The 27,892-nt window shown below is 47.0% G+C and overlaps 1 pseudogene; it reads right to left on the bottom strand.

Annotated features, from left to right (window-relative positions):
* The window catches only part of LOC140897512 (zinc finger protein RFP-like), a 76,555-nt pseudogene extending 51,176 nt beyond the window's left edge, over nucleotides 1-25,379 (bottom strand).
* Nucleotides 25,380-27,892: the final 2,513 nt, after the last annotated feature.

Here is a 27,892-nt window from a genome sequence, read left to right as displayed (position 1 = left end):
CTACAAGTGATCTGGAGCCGGATGAAAAAAGCCCAGAAGTCACTTTACCAATAGATGGAAACTGGGATTTAAGCTCATGGCAGGTCTACACTTAAAACACTGCAGGGCCACCGCTGTAGCGCTTCAGGGAAGACACTACCTATGCCAACGGAGGGTTTCTCCCATTGACGTAGGTACTCCATCCTCCCCTAGAGTCAGTAGCTATGTTGATGGGAGAAACCGTTCTGTTGACATAGCACTCTACAATGCGGGGTTAAGTTGGTTAAACTGCATCGCTCAGGGAGTGTGGACTCTCCTACCACTGAGTGATGTAGTTATACCAACCCAAATTCCTCATGTACAGTTGGCCTCAGAAAGCTCAAACTGTGCTTTGGGGTTCATTTGAATCCCCCCTCAAGGTCTGTGACCGCCCTGAGGAGGCTGATTTAGGATCAAACAAATCAAAGCAATATTTCTGAAGCCAGGAGAGCCAAGGACATGGCAACAAGTGACACTTTGGGAGGTGGAGGGGTAGAATGAGGAGAGGATAAAACTCTCCAAGGCTTGGACAGAGGCTGTTGTGTCAAGGATGGAGCGTGATGGTGCTGGGGGAAGGAAGGAATCCTTCAGACTCACCCCATCACCCTCAAATAGTACAGAAGCTAAAAACACCACAGTTGACTATCCCCACTCCAACTTTTTTTGACTCTATTTAATTCTGGTCTATAAGGGAGAAAATGTACAAACACGCAACGCTTCTCAGCATTATGTGGAGCAATGTGAGAATACCTGGGAAGGAGACAATCAATGCCCAAAGGGAGAACTTGTGACTCTAACAATCACTCTGCCCATGGGAGGATCAGAATAAATAAGATGCTCAGGCTTAGTCTAGACAAGGATAAATGGTGGAGGATCCCAGAGGAGACATCCTAACTAATCCCAACCACTTTTCCTACCATAGACAGAACTTTGACTCAGCAGAGGCGGGATCTCCAGGCTTCCCACAAATCAGTAGAAATCAGTCTCTCTTAATTTTGCTTTCTGAATGCAGCAGAGGCAGGGAGATGGGGCAGAGGGGTGAGTGAGGAGAGGCAGCACCTCTCTACCCCTGTGCTCTCCCTCGCCTCTTATCCCATCATCCCCAAACACTCGATAGCCCAGCACCCAGCTCCCCCTGCTTCCCAGCCCCAACTATTCAATCCCCAGTTTTCTCCCCCAAACCCATCCTCCTGGTTCCTCAGTATTTGATCCCCCAGAACCCAGCACTGTGGAGGATGAGGGGAGGGGAGGAGTTACCAGCTTCCAGCAACACTCGCCCTGCAGGGAACAGCTCCAGGTAAGTGGGGGAACCCAGTCCAGGGGCTGGAGAAGATGGGGGGTGGGGACAGGTGTCTAGAGTGAAGGTGGGACCTAGCCCAAGGGTCCTTCCCCTCATCTCCAGGGAAGGGGGATCCCGTTTGGGAAGGGAAGGGTGAGGGTGGCACTTCAGCCAGGCAGAGGGAGCTGTAAGGATATCTCAGGACCAACAACTGGGCCCACAGGTTACCTGACAACCCTAGCAAAGCAGACAAGCACTGCTTGCTGTAGCAGAGAAACACCACTGCTAACTCCAAGTTGAAATCCAAGGGACAGGCTTATTTCAGCCCAGGCACAGAGCGCCACACCCCAGTGATCAATTGGGGTGCAACAATCCAGGGAATTGGCTGCGTTACACAAACAAAGGCAAAACCTTAAATCTCAGTGCACTCTTTTTATACCCAAGCTGACCCCCTAATTTTGTCGACACCCCTCCACTGATTTGTTGTATAACTATTAATAATATTTGTGACCAAATATGAAATTCCGCATCATACACTAGATTATATAACATGTTTATCTGCTTACCAATGATAGAAAAGCTATTGATCTTATTATTTGACAGGGACTTTCCTTGTTTACCCTGAGCATGTTTGGCAGGTCACAGTGACCTCTGCTTTGCTCTGTACCCAAATCAGGACCATTTGGGGCCATTCCAAACCCTGAATAGCAAGGATATTGAGTAAGTCAAGAGGGCTTCATTTGCACTTCTTTCCAAAAGGGCTAATCAATGGTCTTCTTGACCCCACTAAATCAGGCCAACATTGCTTATATAATGTCTATTCATTGGCTTGTCTATTACTAGTCAGTATCTGATCCATTATACATGCTAAATGAAACATAATCATTATCCCTGCAGTCAAAAGTGCTAAAACCTTTCAAAAAGTGTAAAGCTGAGTCGGAGCCTCTCTGCCCGGGGCTGACAGCCTGACTCCTGCCACCTGGAGCTGACAGCCTGAGCCCCGCCATGTGGGGTTGAAGCCGGAGCCCCGCTGTGTGGGGCTGATAGCACAAGCCCTGATGCCTGGGGCTGAACACAAAGTCCTGCTGTACAGGGCTGAAATCTCAGAGGTCATGTAAAAATCACAGAATCCATGACCTGCAGGACCCACTTGTAGCCTTGGTTACTGCAATATTTTTTGTGCTCTCTCAACCCTCCCCCCCCCCTCCTAGCCTTTGACCCCCTTTTGGGTGAGGCCCTCCCAATTTGAGAAACACTGGCCTAGTGGTTAGCACACCCTCCTGAGAAGTGCGGGACTCTTGTTCAAATACTTTCTCCCTTGCAGGTGTGATGCTGGCAAACCCAGCACCGGTTTACACCAAGACCCCTAGGCCTCACTGAAAAATGCCTGCCTGGAACCCAGTGTGTTAGTTTTGTTAAAATAGGGATTCAATTTATGAAAACGTGTTTAGATTTTACAAAATGCTTGTGAGTAGCTACCTGCGTTAACCTCATTTATATCTGTATCCCTCGTTATATGGTAATAGTTAAGTGTTTGCTCAGTAACTATAAAAGTATTTGCTGTAAAACTGTAAACCCAGTGAGGAGGGAAGCATCACCAAGGGTGAAATACTAGATTACCACAAGAGGTGTCATCTCCCCTCCAACAAAAGAAGGCCTGTAGACACCAGACAAACCATAATGGAACATCAGTGGACAAAAGACTTTGTTGATTGCTCCCCGCACACCCATGAAGAGGGACGAGGGTTTGTGCACGTCTCCATCAGCTTGACCTCTGGGGGGACAGGAATAAAATCCTTGTCAAAAAGAAACTGTTGTCTCTAGGATGCTTGAACTCTGAGGGGTGAAGATTTCTAAGCATAAGCAAGAGTTCCCCAGGGCTTGGCCTGGGTTAGCCCTAAAGGACATATGGAGCTTGCATATTACAGCAGCTTCTGTTAGACGCATTTGTGCTCTCATGTTTACCTGCTTTAACCTTGTAAAAAATGCTCAAATTTCTTTTCTTAGTTCATAAATCCTCAGATCATTTACTATAGGATTGGCTACAAGTGTTGTCTTTGGTGCGAGACCTCAGGTACAACTTGTGACCTGGAACACCTGGGGTAGCCCTCACCGGAAATACCATGGTCAGGGCAGGCTGCAAAAAGGAGAGCAAATACTCACAGGACTAGTGTGTAACACTGAAGTTCAACTCCCCAAGAGTCACAAACTATGCTTCTCATCCCCCACACTGATTATCACAAAGCAACAAAAAAGGAATCATACAGCCTCTTTATTGCATTCCAGTTCCCTGGCTCCCAATCAGCCACAAGGTCTAGTACAGAGAGAACTTATTAATGTTCTTCTGACCCCAAAGAGCCAGCCACATTACCAGTTCAATATGAGTTTGGATCTCACCCATAATACCTCACTGCCAGCCAATCTTTTAGTGTCTAAAACTAAAAGGAAAAAGGAAAAAGAAGAGACTAGTTAAGCACCCAAATACTTCAAAGTCCATTGGGGCAGGGTGTTGGTTGGGAACCCCTTCATCAGCTTCTACCACTCCAGCCCCAGTCAAGGGGAATGGATTGGGGCTTGGTGATAGCCCTGTGACTGCCTGGGTAACTGGCAACACCTGCCCTCCTCATTAGCCTAGAGCTATAAAGGCTGGGAGGAAGCCAGAGAAGAGGGGCCATGGCCGCCGACAAGTCTGTTACTGTAGGAAAAGTAGCTGTGAAGCCTGTGTATAGGTGGGAACTGGCGGTGGGAAACCTATCAAGAATAAAGAGCATGGGTGTTACATCGGATTGAAGTGTTCCTGACTCAGTGAAGAGGGGGGCCAAGGGGTAGAATACCCAGGGGGGCAGCGTGGACCCTGTTTACATCCATATATCACGTTCTTAGCGGTATTGGTGAGTTTTCTGGCTTGAAAGTCCCTCTGGACCACATGCACAGCTTAAATGGGTCATTCAGTCCTTTGTTCAGAACTTGGTTTGTAGCAAAGTTGCTCCAGAGATAAGAAGCAGGAATGAAGACAAAATGGAGATGATGTCGGCATATTTTTAATATTTGTAATTCTCCTATTTGAAATAATTGTAATTCTGCAATATTAATTTGCAGCTGTCCATAGCTGCTGATGGTGTCTGTGTTAAAGCTTGCAAACTGTCAAATGACTCTAAGTACCCTGTGAGCTGTTAATTACCTCTAAGCCATACTTTGTGATTAAGATTGGCGCTTACAAACCTAAACCGCTCAATTGACTCTACTCTCTCTGAGTTGATACTTTCCCTTGCTTGTAATTGAGATGATGCTTATCAACGAAAACTAGTCAATTGACTTTACCCTCTCAATTGCTTCTGCTCAATTGACTTTACTTTGTAAACGGATACAAAAAATGTCAATCTCCATTATAAAGTAACAACAACCAAGGAGAGCCGTTAATTGGCGCGGCGCTCATAGAAATATCGTATAGAGACTCCCACCCTCTATAGTTTGTATCAGGAATGTTAAAAGAATGTTAAGAGACAGGGAGTCTCAAATAAATAACAATACTCAGTGAAATGATCAATGTGTTTTTATTAAAAGTAAAGAATGTATGTGAATGAATGATTGGTTTTGAATAATCAGGGAAGTGCCAGCCTAGGAATTCGGTGTCAATCGGCCGAAGAAGGCGCAGGTGGAAACAACCAGAGAACCCCAGGAGGGCAAACTGTAATCCAGCCGACCGATTCAATGGATGAAGAAAGCTGATGAGCACCTGACAGCCATCCTGGAGCCGTCATGACTAACAATATGACAAAGCAATTTCCATGGACTGGCATAGGAATAAATTCCTATAAAAATGGACTCTAAGAATGGAGAACTTTGAGTCTCTGGTTCTGCCACCACCCTCCAGGAGCATCGGATGCGCATCTGACACAGACTCGGCTCCACTCTCGTGTACAGGCTACCTGGCCAGTGCTCTGTCACGGGCAACTTCTAGGCTAGTAACTATAACCGCTATGCAGAACTTGTATGAATGAACGTATGAATGTATATAGAGATAAGTAAGGAGTAAGTAGTGACATAGCAGTGTGTGATTATATTTTATTATATTTACAATAAATTGGCATAACCGAACTTCGCACCCCTTGATAATCTGTATGTTATTCCCTGATAACCAGAAACTTCGATGCTTAAACTCTGTACCGTTTTCTTTTTATTTTAAAATCATCTTAATAAAGTTCTTTTGCCATGAGGCTTGTACTTCCTTTGTCCCAAATACAAGCTTCACTGTACATGACCCTACATGGCTCGCAGATTTATCAGGTGTAGTCCCTGGTCCTTCAATGGGTTTACTGTACAGCCCTTGATGCCCCTTGATGGACCATCAACAGGCTAGGCAGTGCTGACGCCAATCTGTCCAAGGGTGTTACCCGGACACACGAGAAGCCACCAAAGACGAACGCATTGCATTCAAGAAGTTCATGAACAGTGCAAAATTATAACAAGAAACCAAGGATGTAGATCAGAGGTGGGCAAACTACGGCCCGCGGGCCACACACAGCCTGCAGGACCGTCCTCCTGGCCCCTGAGCTCCCCGCTGGAGAGGCTAGCCCCCGGCCCCTCCCCCACTGTTCCCGCTCCCCCGCAGCCACACCGCTGCATGGGCAGCGCTCTGGGCGGCGGGGCTGCACGCTCCTGCAGGGCAGAGCAGCAGCATGTCTAGCTCTGGCCGGATGGCACAGCTGCCAGGCACGCTGTTCTGAGCAGCATAGTAAGGGGGCTGGAGGGTTGGATAAGGGGCAGAAAGTCCCAGGGGGCAGTCAGGGGACAGGGGGCAGTTCCGATGAAGTGAGCTGTAGCTCACGAAAGCTTATGCTCAAATAAATTGGTTAGTCTCTAAGGTGCCACAAGTCCTCCTGTTCTTTTTGCGGATACAGACGAACACGGCTGCTACTCTGAAACCTGCATTGTTAGAGGTACCAAGACCAGGGCTGGCCCCACATCAAATGACTCCTCAGGCGAGGAGCATCTTTGACAACCCCCCTCCATTTGTTAAACCTTTGAATACTTTATGTTTTAATCACATTTGTAGCTCATTTCATGACTTTGATGCACGATTTCTCTCTCTCACATAAGATGATGCATTTGCAGACTAGGATCTGTAAATCTTATAGAAACGTCTTAGTTTTAAGAATAACCGAAATGTACTAACATCAAGAAATTGAACTGCGCACCAACACTGGGTGGACAAGTATTAAACAGTGTGACAGCAGGTGACAGATTTAGAACGTTAACGGGGCCACATTTAGGGGCATTATACTTCAAACATTCTATTTTCCCTTTTATCGCTAACAACAAAAACAGCACCCTGAGCCTGGCACCCCCCAAGCCCGGCGCACCAGGCAGTCCCCTGTCCCTAAATCCGGCCCTGACCAGGACACAAAAGAAAAGTCATTCAAAGAGAAAAAATATTTTACATCTGCCCCCTCAGTTCTGCTGCCACTGGCAGTAGCGTGCTCTGCCTAGAGAGTAGGATTAGGCCCGGTAAATTAGGGAAAGTGGAGGATATTTTAAGTGGCTGGGAACCTGATCCCAATCCTGCTGACATCAATGGAAAGAATCCCAGTGATTTCAATGGGATTTGGATCAGCACCTCAGGGCCTTGCCAGCTTTCGGTGCGCTCAGGTTTCCAGTGTGGGAATCCCGTTATCACCTGAGGACTAGTTGGCAGTTCCTGCAGACTGTCACCTCCTGTTTCCTTATCTGTGCTCTTCAAACAGGATTCTGTGACCCTAGCGCTGGGATCTGCTCTGGCTCCCAGTATATTTCTGGTGCAATTCAATGTGTTTGGTTTTTGACACATGAAGCACTGAATGGTTTAGGACCAGGCAACCACCTCTCTCCTCATGTGATACAAGGGTGGCAGAGAGCAGCTGGGATGCTCAGTCTTACAGTCTCACTGGTTTTAGTGGGAGAAGAATGGTGGTGGGAAGCTTTCAGTGAAGGATCTTCAGCGCTGTAACACCCCATTGGTCTGGTACATCTAGAGTCCATTTTCTGTCGGGAAGGGAATGGATGGAAGAGGATGTAACTGAGATAAAGTGTGTTGGGGAGTTATTAGTCCTGAAGGCTTAGGGAGGCAGGAAGGTGTTTATAAAACAAACCAAACAAAACCAACCAACCAACCAACCTGCTCTTGGTCCCTTCACCTTTGTATTTGCAACTAAAGAGAGAGTGATGGGCTCTTTTTATAAATATAAAACCTAATCATTTTAATGGTTTAGGTTTGTATTACTCCGCAGTAAAAGAACATCCATCCAATGAGCTGGGCCCTCTTGGCAATCTTTACAAAAGACATGGATGAACAAGCAGACTGCAAATTACCCCAAGGTCAGATCAAATAGTCCAGCAACAACAGAAACACAGCTAAAAAACAACAAGTAAGGGCCCGCTCCTGCTCTGTGCTTACATTTACACACTGGGATTACTTCCCTTGACTTCAATGGGACTGCTCGCAGTGCATAAACTTCAGCCCATTTGTAAGGCACTGCAGGCCTGGGGCCTAAACGAAAAACTATAGGAAGCAGCAGAGGCCATGAGGATTCCTACCTGGTTCCAACTTCTGAACATAAACAGGTAGAAAATAAATAATAAAACCAGGCAGAGAGGAGATGAATCCGGAGCTGTGGCAGAATGAGAGAACCTTCATCTTCATTGAAATGTCATCCAGACAACAGGAAGAGTAAAAAGAACACAACAACAGTATAACTTAATGAGTAGGCTGCAGTGATTAGGACAAGCTGGATATTAGAGTCTGAGGAACGGAAGATTGCAAAGGACACATTAAATAAAAATAGGGATAAATGCATTGTTATGTGAACTCGTTTGCATATTATGCAGTGACAGCAGTCGTCCCATAGTCTGCACAAAAAAGAGCAGATCAGTGTAAAATGATATTAATGTCCCATGACCCAGGGAAAAAAAGAGAGAGAGAGAGAAGGAACTCACTCCCCTGAATATGAATTAAGAGAATTAAGAGCAGGATTTTGAAAATCATTGAGTACTGGCCTAATTCTGCCCCACTGAAGTTAATGGGAAAACTTGAAATGACTAACAGGGGCAGCAAGGTTAGACCAATACTGAGAGGTTTAAATAATCTGACCCTAAAATAGTAGGTGAACTCGTTTGCATATTATGCAGTAACAGCAGTCATCCCATAGTCTGCACAAAAAAGAGCAGATCAGTGTAAAATGATATTAATGTCCCATGACCTGGGAAAAAAAAGAGAGAGAGAATGAACTCCCCTGAATATGAATTAAGAGAATTAAGGGCAGGATTTTGAAAATCATTGAGTACTGGCCTAATTGTGCCCCACTGAAGTTAATGAGAAAACTTGAAATGACTAACAGGGGCAGCAAGGTTAGACCAATACTGAGAGGTTTAAATAATCTGACCCTAAAATAGTAGGTGTCAGCATATTTCCTTCTTGTGATTAGAATGACAGCTTTAGAATTTTTTCTTCACAACAATCCCATAACGCCCCCCCCCCCCCCCCGACACAGATTTTTCTGTTCCCATCATGGGAAACAATTAGCGAATGTAATAGGTAAAGTTGAATACACTGAACATAAAAAACATAGCAGGTGGGAAATATATAGGAACAGAACACGTTATGATAGTTTGTTTTTATTGCCAAAGCATGTAGGCACCAGTCACTGATCAGGACCCCTTTCAGCAAGGCACTGTACAAAACATGTAACAAAATCCAGATCTCTGCTCATGGAGGAGATCCCCTCACTCATGGATCTCTACTGTTCCACACACACAAAAAAATACATGTGGGTTTTTTTTAAAGTTGCCTTTTGGTATCTGAGATTTTAGGTCACACTCAGGTCATATTCTCTCGCTTTTTTCTGCAATCACAAGGGCTAGAAACTTCTTTAAACATTAAAACTGAAATTCTCTCATAATCACAGGACAAGAACAGCTGGGGTTTTAAGGAAAATATCAAATATTTCAAGACTCAAGATAAAATTATGAGAGAATTGACACCACTTGAATATATTTCAATATATTTCATTAAACAATAAATGAAAAAATGGCGTTCAGAACAATGCAGAAATAACCACAAAAGCTTTCTTGTGATTGATTTAAAAAAAAAAATCAAAATGAATGTTATTTCGAGTAGATTTCAAATGACAAGTTCAAACTAAAAGGAATGAAAATATTTATTATTATTATTACTATTATGTTTCTCATGCATCATTTCTTTAAAAAAAAAAATGAGTGAGGGCGAGAAAATGGGAAAGTCCTGAAACCCACTCCCCCAAAATCAAAGTGTTTGTGTCCATTCATTTTTTTCCAAATTATTTCAAGCTGTTTTTTTTTTCAATGGAAAGTTCCATAAACATTTCAAGTCAATCAAACAAAAATCACGCAATTTTTGGGGTGAAAAAAATAATTCCCCTTTTTATAATCGTGCCCAGAGATACCCTCATGAATTCTCCCCGCTGACAGCTTTTCACACAGGGAATAACCTGTCTCACAGTTTGTAACGTGGGCCTTTCTTGCCATTATGCCATCAAATCTTCCCTAAACACAGGACCATAAAATCACCCCTGCTAGCCACCCTTCTACAGCTCTGTGGCCACAAAGACAGGAGGCAACATTAAGTTATCACAGGACAACAATGCAATGTGTACAAACTGATCACTCTGGTTGTTGTGGATCCCTTGACACGCATACAGAAGACCAGTACCAAGCTACAAGTGGTGACATCCCCTCATTGTCTAATTGCATTAAAGATTCTGGCCCAGATTTAGTCATTAAGTCCATTCCTATTCAGCACATTTCAAAGGGTGCTTCACTTTAGGCACATGCTTAATTCCCACTGATCTCAAAATGAATAAAGTAATTTGTTTCCATTGATTCTGGGCAAAACTGGACGTTTTTTCCTTTAAAACATCAGAAGCAAAAGGACTCAGCCCCACAGACAGCTCGAAAACTACCGACAACAAGCAGGCCAGGAAACTTTACTGATTGCTGCTGAGTTTGCAGCCCAACGTTTTGATTTTATTGTGTTTAAAGAATCCTGTTCTTGTTCCACAGGGATAAACGTACTGTCCGCCGGCAGCATCTACTGAGTGTGAAAGCGAAAGTAACAGAGGGACTCGGAAATGGCAGCAACCCCGGGTGGGATCTGAGAATCTCCTCTTAAAGAAACAGCCACGTGGCTGCTGAGACAGAACTGGCCGGCCCGGAAGAGTCAAAGTTTCTGGGGCTCCAAATGACCTGAATACAGGAGTGATTGTGAAGAGACTGGCTCTTGCTTTTGGGTGAACTGTAGTAAATGTCACAAATAATCATCACCTTCTACATTATGTCACCAGAATAAATATTCCCCTGTGGACAGTTAGGAATAATATGAACAATACCTTTGCAGTGCGAAACTGGGGTAGAGGGTGAACCTCATTCTTCATGACTGTAACATCAGAAGATTGAAGCCCTGGCTCTCCGTAGGGACAAGACTCAGTCTGAGGCCGAAAAGAGAAGTTAGAGAATAGAATAGCATTAAGGAATCCTGAGTTCTGACCGGACACCAAACAACGTTCTGTCCCGGAATAAGTGATCGGTTGGAAATACTAATAGTGACACTGCACCCCGCATTCTTCATAGAAATGTTATTATTATATGATTATGGTGTAACTAAAATATGTTTTATGCAACATGGGTCATGTAAGATGTCCTTGGAAAGGTACTGAATACATCCAGTGTTGTGAGCTGTAGCTCACGAAAGCTCATGCTCAAATAAATTGGTTAGTCTCTAAGGTGCCACAAGTCCTCCTGGTCTTTTTGGGAATACAGACGAACACGGCTGCTACTCTGAAAACTATGGTGACTGAATATGATTATCCTGTCTGTATGCATGTATCAATTCTGTATCTAAAGTTAGAGATATTGACTATATAGCAATTACAACTGTGTTTGCACCTGGGAAACGCCCACTAGACAGTGAGCACTCAACCTGGATGGGCCATTAGGAAGGACAATAGAGCTGTGAAGATACTAATCTCCCTCCTTCCTGAGAAGTCTCCTAGGAGGCTCCTTTGACACTGCAAGGTCAGGTAATCCTGTTACCTGGCACTGGCCACCATCTTAACCTGGTACTTTCCCACTGGGATGGGTGTGGGTCAGACTAGGAGACAAAGGATTCCTGCCATATACTAAAGCTATATAGGGGAAGGAGTGACACCATCAATGATTCTTCTCTGTCTCTGCGCCCAAAGAAACACTTAGAAACACCTGAGAAACAAGGACTGAACTGGGGAGAAGGGCTGAATGCAGGTTAGAAGGATTTCTAGCCTGTGAATGAAACACCTGGGAAACCCAAGCTGTGAAGCTAATGCAGCTTGTGCCTTGTGAATCTGCCAACCTGTATGCATCATCACTTAAGATGACAATCCACTGTTTTTAACCAACCTCTTTAGTATATTAAGCTTAGATTGTGGGAGTTGTTTGTTTGTTTGCTAAGTAATCAGCTTTGATCTAAACAACGAGGAGTCCTGTGGCACCTTAAAGACTAACACATGTATTTGGGCATAAGCTTTGGTAGGCTGGAACCCACTTTATCAGATGCATGAAGTGGAAACTTTAGTTTGGCAATGTAACGATGCTAGTTCTGGCAAGACCCAACTGAGAGTGCCAATTCAGGACAAATTGCTTAAAGCAGGTCAGTTACAGCCCAAGGCTGGGGTTTCTGTGCACACCAAGACAAATCAAACCAGCCAAACAGAGAAGACTTTGGTTTTACCCCACTGGCTAACCACAAGTCACACAAGCAATTCCCTTAGACACTCCAGGTTCTCACTATCACCACCAGTGCCACTCCTTATGAGGACAAATGGTTATGAAAACCAATACCCCAGTAAAAGAAAAAAGCTTCTCTCGATCCCAAAGGACCAGACCCCAGTCAATATACAAATCAGTTCTTCCCCACAAATCACACTGTTGCCAATCCTTTAGAATCTAAAATCTAAAGGTTTATTCATAAAAGGAAAACGATATAGATGAGAGCTAGAATTGGTTAAATGGAGTCAATTACATACAGTAATGGCAAAGTTCTTGGTTCAGGCTTGCAGCAGTGATAGAATAAACTGCAGGTTCAAATCAAGTCTCTAGAGAACATCCACAGCTGGGATGGGTCTTTCAGTCCTTGGTTCAAAGCTTCAGTGTAGCAAAGTCCCTCCAGAGCTCAGAAGCAGGATTGAAGACAAGATGGAGGAGCTGCAGCATCTTTTTATAGTCTCTTGCCATATGGTCTTTTTTTTCTTTGTCCCAAAGACAAGCTGTCCATCACCTGGCCTGGAAAAACCTCAGAGTTCTGTCCATAGGCGGGTCCCTGCATACCTTGCTGAGTCACAAGGTGTGTCTGCCTTCTCTCAGTGGGTCAGTTGTATAGCTGATGGTCCTTAATGGGCCATCAAGCAGGCTAGGCAGAGCTGACACCAACTTGTCTGGGGTATCACCCAAAAGCACAGCATAAGTTTGAAATACAGACAGTACAGAGCCAATACTTATATCTTTAAATACAAAAATGATACATGCAAACAGATAGCATAATCCTAACCAGTAAACCATAACCTCGTCTTAGACACCTTATATGACCCCCTTTATACAAGATTTGGTGCCACTACAGGACCTTGGTTGCAACAATGTTCTATATGGCCCCAGTTCAAGTCAATAACGTCACAGGCAGGTATATATACACATGCAAAGATGGGTGTGTTACATTACTATGCGGAGGACCAGTGTTAACAAGGTCAATTCAATCAGAGTGAATGTGGCCTACTCCTAATAGTTGATGAGAAGGTGTGAATATCAAAAGGGAAAATTACTTCTTGTAGTGAGCTAGCCACTCCCAGTCTCTATTCATACCCAGTCTGATAGTGTTACATTTGCATACAAATTCATAAGGGGGGGAAAAGGAGCTGTGCATCTCTCCCCACACATTAAGGGAGGGAGCAAATTTCATGAGCTTACGCTGTGTAGCTCCCTATACAGCGCAAGACAATATAACTGTGGGTTCATACTCCAGAAGGGTTTTGTGCACTTGAGTGCTGGGCAACTCCCTGAGCAGAGGCTCCCCCCACAGCGCTGATGGCAGTCTCTGTGTGATTCTACAGCTGGGTGTGGCCCTACCTGTGTGTGTGCTGGGGAAGGCTGGCGGGCCTGGCGCAGTGCCTGAGGTGGCAGCCCAGGAGTGGGGTTCAACCCGTCACACTAATATTTACTAAACCACATCACAGACATAATACCTCTCAATAAAGAGTATTGACAGTTACACACAGGTAGGGTTGCCAACTCTCTCAGACTAGACTGACTGGATGCCGTTGATGCAAAATGGTGTCCGGTCCGGGAAAGTTGGCAACCCTACACATAGGGGGTGGCACATTAGTCACTGGACCAATGGGTCCTATGCCAGGGGCCACAGCCAATTGGGGGACCACTGGAAGCGCTCCCATGCCCTGACCCGCTCATCTGCCCGGTGCTCCTGGCGGGGAGCATGGGGGAGAGGGGAGGGAGACTGCAGGCAAAAGGGGTGGGGAGAGGCCCCCACTTGCTCTGGCCCAGGACCCCACAAACCCCTAATGTGCCACTGCACACAGGGCTGTCTCTGACTCTGGACAAGTAAATATGATTATATTTTAGCTACACTGTCATAAATATAAAGGGAAGGGTCACCACCTTTCTGTACACAGTGCTATAAAATCCCTCCTGGCCAGAGGCAACACCCTGTCACCTGTAAAGGGTTGAGAAGCTAAGATAACCTCGCTGGCACCTGACCAAAATGACCAATGAGGAGACAAGATACTTTCAAATATGGAGGGGAGGGCGGGAAACAAAGGGTTTGTCTGTCTGTGTGATGCTTTTGCTGGGAACAGTCAGGAATGCAGCCTTACAACTGTTAGTTAGTAAGTAATCTAGCTAGAAATGCGTTAGATTTCCTTTTGTTTAATGGCTGGTAAAATAAGCTGTGCTGGATAGAATGCATATTCCTGCTTTTTGTGTCTTTTTGTAACTTAAGGTTTTGCCTAGAGGGATTCTCTATGTTTTGAATCTGATTACCCTGTAAGGTATTTACCATCCTGATTTTACAGAGGTGATTCTTTTACCTTTTCTTTAATTAAAATTCTTCTTTTAAGAACCTGATTGCTTTTTCATTGTTCTTAAGATCCAAGGGTTTGGGTGTGTGTTCACCTGTACAAATTGGTGAGGATTCTTATCAAGCCTTCCCCAGGAAAGGCAGTGTAGGGCTTGTGGGGATATTTTGGGGGAAGACATCTCCAAGTGGACTCTTTCCCTGTTCTTTGTTTAACATGCTTGGTGGTGGCAGCATAAGGTTCAAGGACAAGGCAAAGTTTGTACCTTGGGGAAGTTTTTTACCTAAGCTGGTAAGAATAAGCTTCGGGGGTCTTTCATGCAGGTCCCCACATCTGTACCCTAGAGTTCAGAGTGAGGAAGGAACCTTGACAAAAAAGAAATGGAGGCAAAGGGAAAAGAGAGGAAGCATGCACTGGAGATAGAGAAGGCAAAGGCTCAGCAGAATATACCGGATAACCCTAACAATCCTTCCCCAACAATCCACAAATGGGAACAACTATGTCCACAGTATGATGAATCCAGTGATATTGCTGAATATTTTCTCACCTTTCAGAGACTGTGCACACTCCATCAAATTCCTGAAGCTCACAAGATGACCACATTGGTCGCAAAATTGACTGGAAGAGCTCTGGACATAGTCAATAAGATGCCTATTGGTGAGGCTTCTGACTATAATAAATTCAAGGATTTGGTTTTAAAGCAATTTCAAGTTACACCTGAAACTTACAGAGTAAAATTTAGAGTCCTTAAGAGAGGACCTGGACTAAGTAATGTGGCTTATATAAACCAGATGAAGGATCTGTTAGATAAATGGGTCAAAGGAAGGGGTGTAATTAGCTTTGAAGGAATGTGTGATTTGATGACTCAGGAGCAATTCCTGAATATATCCAAGGAGGATATAAAACAGTGTTTATGGGATAAGAAAATGGACTCAGCAGAAAGTCTTGCTTCTTATGCTGATCAATACGAGCAGTCCCAGACTGCCAGAGAGGCGGGACAAACTGGAACAAAATGGGTGGAGGGAGGAGAGAGAAACGACCCTGGTCACAGTTGGAGCGGATACCAGAAGGGAACCCTCAGACCACACCCTACTACCGGGGGCAGCCCAAGACCCCAGCTACACACCAAGGAACACTCCAGACACCTTATCGTCCCGCCACACCATTCTCCAGCAACCCACCTTGCCCCAGTGACCCATCAGCTGGACGATGTTTTAAATGTAATGAGCCTGGGCATGTAAAGGCCAACTGCCCCAAGATCCCCAACAGATTACAGTTCATTGCACTGGAATCACACCAGAGAGCTATGGAGGGAGCGAAAGAGGCAGAAAAAATAAACAAATATAGAGAATCCCTCTAGGCAAAACCTTAAGTTACAAAAAGACACAAAAAAACAGGAATATACATTCCATCCAGCACAGCTTATTTTACCAGCCATTAAACAAAAGGAAATCTAACACATTTCTAGCTAGATTACGTACTAACTAACAGTTGTAAGGCTGCATTCCTGATCCGTTCCCAGCAAAAGCATCACACAGACAGACAAACCCTTTGTTCCCCCACCCCCCACCCCGTCCAGATTTGAAAGTATCTTGTCTCCTCACTGGTCATTTAGGTCAGATGCCAGCGAGGTTATCTTAGCTTCTTAACCTTTTACAGGTGAAAGGGTTTTGCCTCTGGCCAGGAGGGATTTTATAGCACAGTATACAGAAAGGTGGTTACCCTTCCCTTTATATTTATGACATACGCTTTTATCATTAACATCTGAACCCATCATTAAAATATTATATCTTTCCAGCTAGTTTCTTCTAGCTCCTCCTTCATCCTTTCTCTTTTCAGTTTCTCTTGCCCAGCAGTGGCAGGAGGTGCTGGGGAGAGCTAGAAAACCCTGCCTGGAAGAGAAAAGCAAACAATGTCTGGTGAAGTTGCTGAGCTGGAAACTCCATCCGAGAAAAATAAGAAAGGTCAAAGCTTGAGGAGCCTGAGGAATTCAAGCTGCTGCCTCCTCCTCCTTCCCCATTTGGCACCAGTCTCCTGAAGACATTGGCTCTCCCTGGGGCTGCTCTGGGTTTAGTGACTAGCTCTGCTCTGACACAGTTCTCCAGCTCTGGCAGACGTCTGGCTCCTTGCACACATTCTCGGCCAATGTTACTGTTATTTAATCACACTGTGATTGGACACATTGGTGCAGCTGGGAAGTGAGAACTGGCTCCATTGCTGTAAATATGTTTCTCTGAGCCCTGCTGCTCCTTGGCAGCCAGATGCCAGGCCCTAGTGATTTAAACCAGGAGCAGACAGATACAAATCACACCCCTTATACCACTGGGAGTGAAAGAGCTTCAACTTTGTCCCAGTTTGTCCCTTATCTGAGAGAGATGGTCTCCTGCAGCAGTTCCCCTGCCATTAACATGCCTGAGGCCACTGCTGGAATTGCTGCTGTGGGGAAGAAATCTATAGTTCATTCCATTCTAGCTGCCTTTGAACGTGATGTATCAGCCCGAAAGAAGATGGAAGCTCAGCGCCATGTGCCCTGCAGAGCTTCCAAATTCTTGGGGTTTGTGGAATGTTCCTCATTCAGGCGCCTTCTGTTGCATGTCAAAGGCAGATGCCATGACACAGACACCTGTGAAAGGAGACACCCCTATCAAGTGCCCTGCAGTCCACTGCACTAGAAGCCACGAGTGTGAGGGTTTGAATCTCATTTCTACAGGTTTGTGCTTGTATTGTCCTGAACATCCTAATCTTTGTTAGTGATAAAACCTCATATCCCCTCAAAAGCAGTTAAGCATTAGACATGTTCTCTCCGTGCTTCACCATTAAGGTAGCGGGGAAGTGTGATATTTTGGGAAATCTGCCTTTACACCTTATGAATGCTGGTTGCTGTTGTGAGTGGTTGTTAATGTATTTTTGAACGTGTCTGTGAATTCCACTGTTTCTGGCAGCACCTTCATCTGATACACACCAGACAGAGGACAATAGGAAGCGCTTAACCTAAATGTCCGTGCTTTGACCACACAACTGTTATGCTACCTAGCAATTGTACCCTAAGGGAAACCTGTTTTCCACCTGTCCTCTACAGGCGGCTGGTGTCGGAGGAATGGAATGTTACGGAGCAGAAATCCAAGGTGTGATGCTAGCTTTTAAAAACCACAGAAGCAGGGTAGGTCAGGAGAATACTCCCAGAGAGCCACACAGAACAGGAAGCATTGGGCAGGAGAGAAGAAGTGGTAAGGACTGGCCAAGGTCAGAGTAGAAGAGCTGGGGGAGAAGCCTCCAGGTTTCAGCACACAAGGGATGCATGGCAACAGAAGGATGCTGGGTGAACTCTGACCCCAGCCCAAAGAGTGCTCTGGAGTAGGGAGGAAACATGTGGGTAGGGTTTGGTTTTGTGTAGGTCTGTGTGATGCTTCTGCTGTGAAAAGGCAATGCTGTGTTTGAGTCCTGTGCAAAGTTAGTCTGTTATGTGCTACACTTATCACATGCCCCTGAAAGAGTTAGCCTGTAACCCAGCAGGCTCACCCCTCAGATGGGATGCTGGGAGAAGGTGTGTTTCAGCTACTGGGGTAGCCTGGGGGTCAGTGGTGGACGGTAGCCTAAGGCAGGTGGGCTGAGGAGCTTCATTTCCATGAATGGGTAAGAGAGTGAGACATACTGCCCAGGAAACATACCAAGGAGGCCAAAATACTGCGTCCTGCTGAAACCCAGGGAAGCTTTAAAACACCCCATGATCCAGGGGCTGGATTCCCCTCCTAGCACTCTGGTCGGTGGGGACACTCAACCAGACCTGTGACAAGTGGCTGCACAAGGTCACTGCAGGAGGAAGAGAATACTGTTTTGAACACTGTTTGCCAGAAGCTGGGAATGGGCGACAGGGGATGGATCGCTTGATGATTGCCTGCTCTGTTCGTTCCCTCTGGGGCACCTGGCATTGGCCACTGTTGGAAGACAGGACACTGGGCTAGATGGACCTTTGGTCTGACCCAGTACGTCTGTTCTTATGTTCTAACCCATAGCAGCATAGCCACCCAACAGACCTGCCTATCAGGATTTCTGAATGGTCTATATGGTATTTGGTTACCTATCACTAACCACAACACCACAACAGAGCCCAGGAGAGAACCCAGGAATCCTGATCTCCAGTCTGCTGTCTAGTAAACAGCTGTATATGCTGCAGAATGTGTGTCAAGCACCCCTCCCTCCCCGGGGTTGAGCCACAGAAACAATAGCAATTACTCCTGAAACTCAAGTAATAGACAGGGTGATTTTGTGGTTGCAAGTCATAATTTTCCCCCGAGATTTTTCAATGCTTTATTTCATTTAGACCATAGTTAAACTGTTATAATCTGTAGCCTCTCCACCCCCCCACCCCCCCCCCCCCCGCCCGTCACTGGCAAGCAGCCTGTGGGGGCCCGGAGAGGAGCGCTAGGACCAGGGAGAAAGTGGGCAGGGGGAGGGATCCTGTTTACCCCTCCCCAGCCCTGCTGCGCCTGCAGTTTACTCCTGGCACCTCCCTCGCTCCAGGGACCAACCCTAGCTCCCGCCCCGCTGTGCTTTTGCCCCCAGCCCCTGCCTTGCTCCAGTCAGCAGGGACTAATCCTCCCTCCGTGCCCCACTGTGCTCGTCTTGCCCCTGGCCCCTGCCTCGCTCCAGCTGGGGACCAATCCTCCCCCACCCCCTCGCTGTCAGGGTGGATAACAATCAATGATTTAAAAAAAATTAAAAAATTGGATTTTTTGGATAAAATGCTTTTTGAGAAAAAAACCTATCTAAAGATAGTTTTAATTAAGATAGGTTATAGCTCAAAGATCGCTCATCATGGAATAGGGATGATAAATTATATTTCTATCGTATGAGACAATATATTCATGGAATGTTTGAGAAAAGTTTTGTAAATGAGTTCTAATAGTTGATGGATTAGGGACCCAATCTTATGGGGTTCCACAGGCTTCTGTATAGATTATTTAGGTTAATTTTTCTATCTACCCAATGGGACTCAGTGCTCAGTCTAGAAGATCCCATCAGAGATGCTTAATTTTTCAGTTCTCAAACTGTGGATTTGTGTCTCCAGAGGTAACATGCTTGTTAACAGCAAAAATGTTTTAAAATAAATAAATAATATGTAAAGGTGAAAAATAACTGACCTCACCTCTATTGTCCCTCTGCAAATTTGTGTACATGGAGTCAATCCCTTTGTACCTCTCTCTAAAAGTGCAAAGTTTCAAAAAGTTCAATGAATAGAAGACTGTTGGGGGCAGAATAGATCTGGACAAGGAGAAGAAGTCTGGAGATAAATGTGAGAAGTGAGGGACATATGCTTTTTTGTTAAAATATTATATGTTTGCTGTTGAAGAAAAAAATCCAGAATACTTAACGTTGTTTTCGTTAAATAAAACAATTTAAATGTCTGTCTGGTGATGTTCTCCTCCTAATACAGCCTGGCAAGAAAATCCTCCAATTATTAATGATTAACCTATTGAATTGGAGATCATTCACCTCCCAATGGCAATAAATATCTGCTTCAATTACCTTTGGTAAATGAAATAACCAATCATTCATTTTCTAATATAGCTGTAAAACTAATCCGAAAAGTTTTCAAAATAAATCACTGTTTAAAAATGTATAGTGTGTACCTTCTAAAAATGAAACCTACATCGATCTCTGAGTTGTGAAGAATATGTATTAAGGTTGTAACAACAAACAAGAATGCACATTTATATAGAAAACCATGATTAAATCGAGACTTCCTGACTAGTGATTTAAATCATGATTTAAATCAAATGCACCCTGCCCACTGTGCTCTTACCCCTGGCCCCTTCATTCCCCAGGGGGCCCCACAAATATGTTTGGCGCCGGGCTCACAAAAAGCTAATCCGGCCCTGTTTAATACAGTCATAACAACCATTATATTTTTCATCTCCTGCGCCAAATGAAAATTCCCCTTTTAATTACTTCAGTAATAAACAGCCCTTGTACGCTACACTGGAGTTTATGGTGAAGGGAGTGTCTTTATTGCTGTAAGGTCGAAGGTTAAAGCCCAACCTCTCTCTGTTCTCAGGTACAAATCAAACAGGGACCAAACTGCGTAAGTTGTTAGTTCTAAGTCCTGACTGGTCAGCTGACGTAGTGCTCCCCTTGTGACAGGATCCCCCGCGTGCAAACTGGATCCGGGGTACCACTGTGGCCCCTTACGTCTCCAGCCTGGGCTGTCTCTCACAATGCTTTGAAGCAGTAAACCCCATTGGGAGCTGTCATCACTCAGCACAAAAATAGGTGGAACCCCACACCCAGCTGGATTGCCTGAATGCTCCCAGAGCCACTCACACATCACACAGAGAAAGGCACCAGCCAATATCCCCCAGCTCCCCAGCCTTGCACCCCAGTGTAAGTTTATTGCCCAGTGTGGAGAGGACATGCACCAGCCAGAAATGGAAATCCAGCTGAGGTGAGAAAGGAGAGCTTGCCAGAGATGTGGCTTGTTAACCGGGGCTGCTGTAAAGTTGGATACAATGTTGCACTATTTAATGCACTACACTGTGGAATTTGTATGTTCTTGCAGCTGGATGGTGTGAGCTGAAATTATTTTCCTTAAGGGGAAGGCTGTCATTGCTCCTTGTTTTGCTGGGGAATGCATGGCTGGAGATCTGTAGCCATCAGTCACTCGCCTTCATACTGCTGCTGTTTCATGTGGCTGGGCCCTGCAGCCAGAACTCGTCTGTGGCAGAGTGGATCTGAGATCAGGATCAAGAGGGAATCTGGGGAGTGGCCTTCTGGAGCCAGAACGGGAGCTGCAGCTGCGATGGGAAAGGCTAGCTGGGCAGAGGCATCCTGGGGAAGCAGCTGGTTACTTCCTGAGCAACCAGATACAATATTATTACAGATCCTGACTCACATTGTGATGAGATACATTGTTACCCCTGTGTAAGGCAAACTGGTTACATGGCTGTAAACTTGCTTCTAACCAGCCTTGCTGCTTCATGGCATCCAGATGCTGTCAGCTCTGGTGCATGGGCTCAGGGTGAGAATCTCACTGCTGCTGGGTTTTTGTTTATGGTGAACGTATTGCCTGAGAATTGCAGTCATCAGTCAGACACATGCGACATGCAGTTATTTTTGGCCTCCAGGGGCTGAGGTGGAGGCTGGAAAGATGAATCCCTCATCCCATGTCACTTGCAGCTGACTGTGCCAATGGGACAGTTCCCAGACTGTTTAGTGGAACAGCGGGATGGGAGAGCGGGGATGCTCTCCAACAACAAGGACACACACACACAAAACAAGGGCTGGGGGAAAGTGAAACAAGCTAGAGGCCATGAGTTCATTTTGCTAATAAGTGAACAGAGATTGCACAAGGTCACTGAAGTCAAAGCGGGGAACAGAATCAGGGTCTCCAAATGGAATCCCAGGTCTTAGCTACTCAGCCCCACGGCCTTGGCTGAAAGTGTCAAGTATCTGTTCATTGGCTCACCTGTTGCTAACAGTTACACCACACCAGAGCCAGCAACAGGAGACCAGAGCCCTGATCGCAAATGTTCTGCTGATGACTGGCAAACACTGGTGTAAGCCATTAGCACAGCCTGTGTCATGTTCCCTCCAGCAGCTGGCCCACACACAGCCCAACAATTATTCCCAGAGCTGAAGTGGTGTGGTGGGGATCTGAAGAGACATGATTTAAATCAGCGGTTTTCAAAGTCTGGGTCACAGCTCTGCAGGGTTCACCCCTGGCAGGGAAGGTGGCCGCTTCTTTATTTGTATCCCACAAGGTTTCATCTACATTTAATGGGTTATTTAGTTGCAAAGAAATATACAATGGAAATGTAATTACAGGGGTATATGCAATCTACATGTAAGATAACAACAAACAGCCTTTATTAGTTTTCATGAAGTTTCCACATCAGACATCTTCTCATCTTAACACAACCCTAAATTGAAGTGTGTGTTAATCTAATTACCAAGGCCTACAGAATGGAAAGGTAATGTAATAATAAACAACAAGATTTAGACAAGTAAAAACAATACCCTTAACATCTCTGGTTTGATCTCTGTCTGCACCAGTGAATTGGCGTGAATACACATCGATACACTTAACCCTTCTTTGATATTTGGACACAAGGGAACTATTGCTCTGCTCTGAGCTGGTCTGTCAGAGTCACATGAGCAATGTATTTTCCACACTGTAATTGCCTTTGAATTACAAGTTCCCAACTGGCAAGAAGGAAGATCAGCATCATGTGGCCAGCAGAGCTCCCAAATTACTGGATTAGTGGAAAATTCACTATTTTCCCTGCTTTCCATTGCTTTTGCTGTCGTGCTTCAAAAGGAGACAGGTATTCACAGACACACGTGTGACTCTTCTGCCAGCAAACATGCAGCAAAGTCAGCATTAGAAGCCTTGACTTCAAATGTCACCTCTCTTTTTTGTTCTTTATATTTCCATGCACATCACAACTCGTGTCACAAATACAACACGAGATCCCCTGCCCGAGATAGCAGAGAAGTATCAGACACTTTCTCCCCCCAATTACAAAGTATTTGAGAGGCTGCACAAGGTCACTTCAGGTGGAACTGGGAAAAGAACCCAGCTCTCCAATATGGAAAACCCAGGTGCTAGCCGCTCATTCCTACTGCCTTTGGGTTGAATGCATAAAATAGATATGATCTGGTTAGCACCACTGCACAACAGAGCCAGGCACAGAACCTTGAACTCTGACCTCTAATCTGGCTCGTAAGCATTTGTGTACCTGATGGAACAGTGTGTCAAGTCCCCCAACAGTGATTGGCCTCAGAAATAATGGTGGGGGACCGGGGAGGCCATGTTACAAATCCTGCTGCTGTGGGAGTGGGGACTGAGGGGCTCCATGGGGTATTAAAAAAAGAAAACTAAAATATATAATTTAATTCACCCGCTCGTTGAAAATGTTATAAGCAATTGATTGAGGGGCAATGTGCCCTGAAATCCTGGTATTCCAGATTGAAAACATCAGTCTCAAAATATGGGCTGGGATTTTCTCAGGAGCCAAGTCCCCATTGAATTCCTGCCCTGAAGCCCTGGGGATTGCACTGGTTGGACAGACGTGGTCTAAGAAGCATTAGGGCCAAGCCCCATTAGACAGGCTAATTTGTTGTTAGAATGGTTGGGCTTTGCCCTAGTGCTGTCCTGAACACTCTCAGCAGCAATGCCTTCCGGGTAGGTTCTACAGTCCCAGTCCCTAGAAAGATCACCGAAGCAGTGGATCCTGAGAGATTTGAAGATGCTGCACTGTGGGACTCATGGAACCGCTGTGGTTGGTCCTTGCCCATGTACACCACAGAACAGGTCAGACTGACCCAGGTCAGCACAGCCCAGGGGTTAGTTTTGCTGCAATCCAGTGTAATCCCAGTGGTAAATGACATGGACCCCTGAGCTGTCTGGAGCCCTTTTGTGTGTGGATTCAAGGTGCTGGGGGGGGGGGAAGGTCCGTGCATTATTTAGCACAGTCACCTCCTGTGCCGGCATCTGAGTTTAACCCCTTCATCCCAATGAGAAACCTCATCTCCCTGCTGGGCCTGGGATGTTTGTCAAAGAGTCTTTCCTTCCTAATGGCCGCGCTTCATCACTGCTCAGTGCTGTTGTGGGGTGGCAGGCTGGTCGAGCAGTTTGGGCACTGGACTGGACCTTCGGATATCTTGGTTGTATTCCCAATTCTGCCACTGACCTACTGCATGACCATGGACAAGTCACTGCCCTCTCTGTGCCTCAGTTTCCCTTCCCCACCTCTTGTCTACTTCGTCTGCAACCTGTTCAAGGTGGGCATTGTCCCTCATTGTGTTTTATGCAGGGCCCAGATCTCATTTGGGGGCTGTGGGGACTGCTGTGATCCAAATAAAACTAATAATAAGTTCTATGATACAAATCAGGAACAAGATCAACAGCTTGTAACTTCCCCATCTCCAGCCTGAAGGCAGCATTCTCACATAGACCAGCCTGCAGCTCTTGTGAGTCAAGCCTCACTGATCATTTAACCGCTTCTGTTCTGTAAAAAGCAATTTTCCAATGTGCTGGGGGGAGGGGACTTGACACCTGGCTCTGCCCAGGCCCCACCCCGACTCCACCCCTTTTCCCAAGGCCCCACCCCAATTCTACTCACCCCATTCTGCCCCATCCCCGGAGGGTGCCAATGCTTACTCCTCCTCCTCTCCCCTCAATAGCCCCCACAGCTGAGCTTGACAGGCGGGAGGCACGGAGAGGCACTGATCAGCAGGGCCTGACAGCAGGACCCACGCGGTCGGCACCTATAATAAAAAAGTTCCCTTATTTCACCAGGGGAAGCTGGTTTTAATAAGGATTCCACTTCTTAGATAAAAGTCTCCCATGTCAGGTATCTTGAAAGAGTATTTTTTGCCCTTCTTGCCACTCTCCCAGATCATCTATTTTTCAGTAGTATCTCCCATTCAGTGAAGGCTTTGGAGAGCTGAATGATGCAGATACACTTGCAACAGGCAACTTCCGGTGAAATGAACCTTGTAACCAAAGTTATTACCATTACATTTGACAGCAACTCCCTACCTTGTACTCCTGGGCAGCTTCCTCTGTAGGAACCACCATGTGAGCTCTGTGCACTTGGGATCTGTCGCACACCACACAGATGGGGGTTTGATCCTCTTCACAGAACAGTTTCAGAGCCTCCTGGTGTTCCCCACACACCCTGCCCCCTTTCGCTGCCTGAAAAGTCAGCCCCTTTGGCTATTTCTACATTTGCCAGCTGCCTGTTGGGCCTGAGGTTTCTCTGTTGCACAGTTTCTCTGCACTGAGGGCAGGAGGCGGCTGTGTCGGGTCCCTCCCAGCACTGGGCGATGCAGGCTCGGCAGAGATTGTGCCCACACTCCAGAGTGACAGGGTCTGTGAAATACTCCAGACAGACGGGACATGTCGCTTCCTCCTGGAGACTTTCCACGGGGCTCTCTGCAGCCATGGCTCCCTCTCTCTGGGCAGTGGGACAAGGTTACTTTCACTTTCGTGAGATCAGGAAGGGAGGGGCAGGCTGGGGGTGGGGGTGCTGTACCAGCACTGATGGTGAAAAAAATCCAAATAAAAACAAAAAACAAAAGCCTGGCCCCCCAACTGCCCCAGCCAGGGCCCCCACAATGCCAGAGCCAGACCCCCACGCCTCCACCCCACTCTGGGCCCCATGCAACCCCCCCCCCCACACACACACATTGTCCATGCTAAGGCCTCCACCATACACCCCCACACACTGTATATACCAGCACCCCCTACTCGTTCTGCATTCAAATCCCTCCCCCCATACACTCTGGGGACCCCCTGAAGCAACACCTCTCTGTGCCCCGCCAGAAACCCACACAGCCAGTGTCCCCTTTGCCCCTCTTACCCCCTCCCCCCCACACGATACCACCAGTCCAGCGTGCCCACCAGGACCCACCAACCAACACTAAGAGAAAGACAGGCCAACACACCGAGCAGAACTTTTAATATTTTTTTAAAAAAAGAAACAGAAAAAAAAAGCAGGGGAGCCGACCCGAGGTGCAGCCAGTACACACCCAGAGCAGATCCCCAACAGACACCCCCTCCCAGGCTGGTGCACCCCAGATAACCAAAGACTGACCAATAATTAGCACAGGGCAGTGGGTGCCACTCCCCTCCCCCCACCAGCCCAGTCGAGCCACCCCCAGCCCAGCTGTGCCAACCCCCCCAACTCACGCAAACCCTGCTGCAGCCTCCGCCTGCCCCTCCCCCACACAGCCTGTGTGTCCCCCCGACCCCAGCTGCCCCACAACAGCCCCCCCGCCCCGGTGCACTGCAACTGCCAGGCCAGCAGGGCAAGGGCAGGTTAAATCGATGCTGCCCTGCTGCAGGTACTGCTATCCCCCCCTCAAACCACAACGCCCGGCCCCCCCCACCAACAACCTCCCTGCCGTGAACCAGGCGCAGCAAAGCAAGCTGGTGGCTGGGGTGGCCCTGCTGAAGGGGCGGCACTCCGGCAGCAGCCCCGGCGGCAATTCGGCGGCAGCCCCTCTCCGTTGTTTCCCAAGGCTGCAATTCACGTCACCTCTGGGTGTCCTCGATCCCACCTGCCACATGGGGCTAATGCTGACCCTGCCTCCTAGGCTGAATCCATTCATGGCTGTGTGGTGATGGGAGAAATGGCGATACCAAGGTGAGCAGATTTGGGCTGAATTACTCCACAGCCTGAGAGTGAGAGCCAGCTCCCTGCAGGGGGCACGGGAGAGAGAGGGACTCAGGCCAGCTCCGCATAGAGGGGGGTCAGGGCTTTAGCCCTGCAGCTTCTGCCGCTAGGGCATCTGGGGGTCCTGAACTGGGGGCTTCAGCCCCACATCTTCTCCCAGGGTCCAGGGCTTCTCCCACCCACCCTGCGCGGCTTCTGCCGGGGTCCGTGGCAGTGTTCCCTGTAATTTTTTATGTCCATGTGCGGAATGACTTTTGTTATGTGCACGAATATGGAGGTGTGTGATAGGGCTGGGGCCAAGCGGTCTCAGGGGGGCTCAGGGCTGGGGCATAGGGTTCGAGTGCGGGGCAGGTGAGGGCTCTGGCTGTGCATGTGGGGTTAGGGGTCAGGCTGGTGATGAAGGGTTTGGGGTGCTGGCTGCCCTTGGGACTACCCCCAGCCCTCTCTCACCGGCTCCAGCTCGGGGCCACTTGAGAGGTGCCTCTCTACGGTCACAGCATCTCCAGGGGCTCGGCTGGGGGCATCTGTCCCCCAGCCAGAGCAGGTCCAGGCTAGGCTTGGTGGGGGTCAGGGAAGGGGCATAGCTGAGAGGGAATTTAGGTCCGGGGCTTCTCCTTTATCCCCACCCTGCCCAGCGCATCTCCTGCTGGGGTCTGGAGCTTCTCCTCCCCTTAATCTGCCACTGCACCCATCCAGCCTGTGCGCATAGGAGCCCTGCAGCATGCCTGGGTGATTTCAAACGGCCTGGGGCTCCCGGCCACCGCTACCAGGACCACCGCAGTGGTGGCAGCCAGGGTCCGCAGGCCCTTTGAAATCTCCTGGGCCCCTAGGCAATTACCCCCTTGCCCCCCCAGTGGCCCCTGGTGGGTGAAAGGTGTAACTGCAGCACGTCTCTGGCAGAATGTATTTTCTGCAGAGAAAAAGAAAATTCTGGATGGCACATGAATTCTGTGCCTACGCAGGGGCACAGAATCCCCTGAGCAGTGTTTGATGGCTTGTGCTGCTCTCCCTTTTATCTAATCCCCGGTAAATGCAGTTTCACCCCTTTTAATTATTTATTTTATTACTCTCATTGTTCTTAGTTCACCATCACTTTGGGTAAGACTGTGTAGAGGTATGTCCTTGTGCTACCTGGTTCACGATTGACTTACTTCGCCCGTGTTCACTAAGGGCACTGGCCTATTGTTGGTTTAAAGCCCCTTAAACGGATGAATGTAGCAGCTTCCCTTTGTCCAAGTTAACGGTTACACATGAGAGCAAGACACAATAGCAAAGAGAAGACCCGAGGCCAC

The sequence above is a fragment of the Lepidochelys kempii genome, chromosome 14, assembly GCF_965140265.1.
Source record: "Lepidochelys kempii isolate rLepKem1 chromosome 14, rLepKem1.hap2, whole genome shotgun sequence".
Classification (NCBI taxonomy): Eukaryota; Metazoa; Chordata; order Testudines; family Cheloniidae; genus Lepidochelys; species Lepidochelys kempii.
This window is presented reverse-complemented; position numbering and strand designations above follow the sequence as displayed.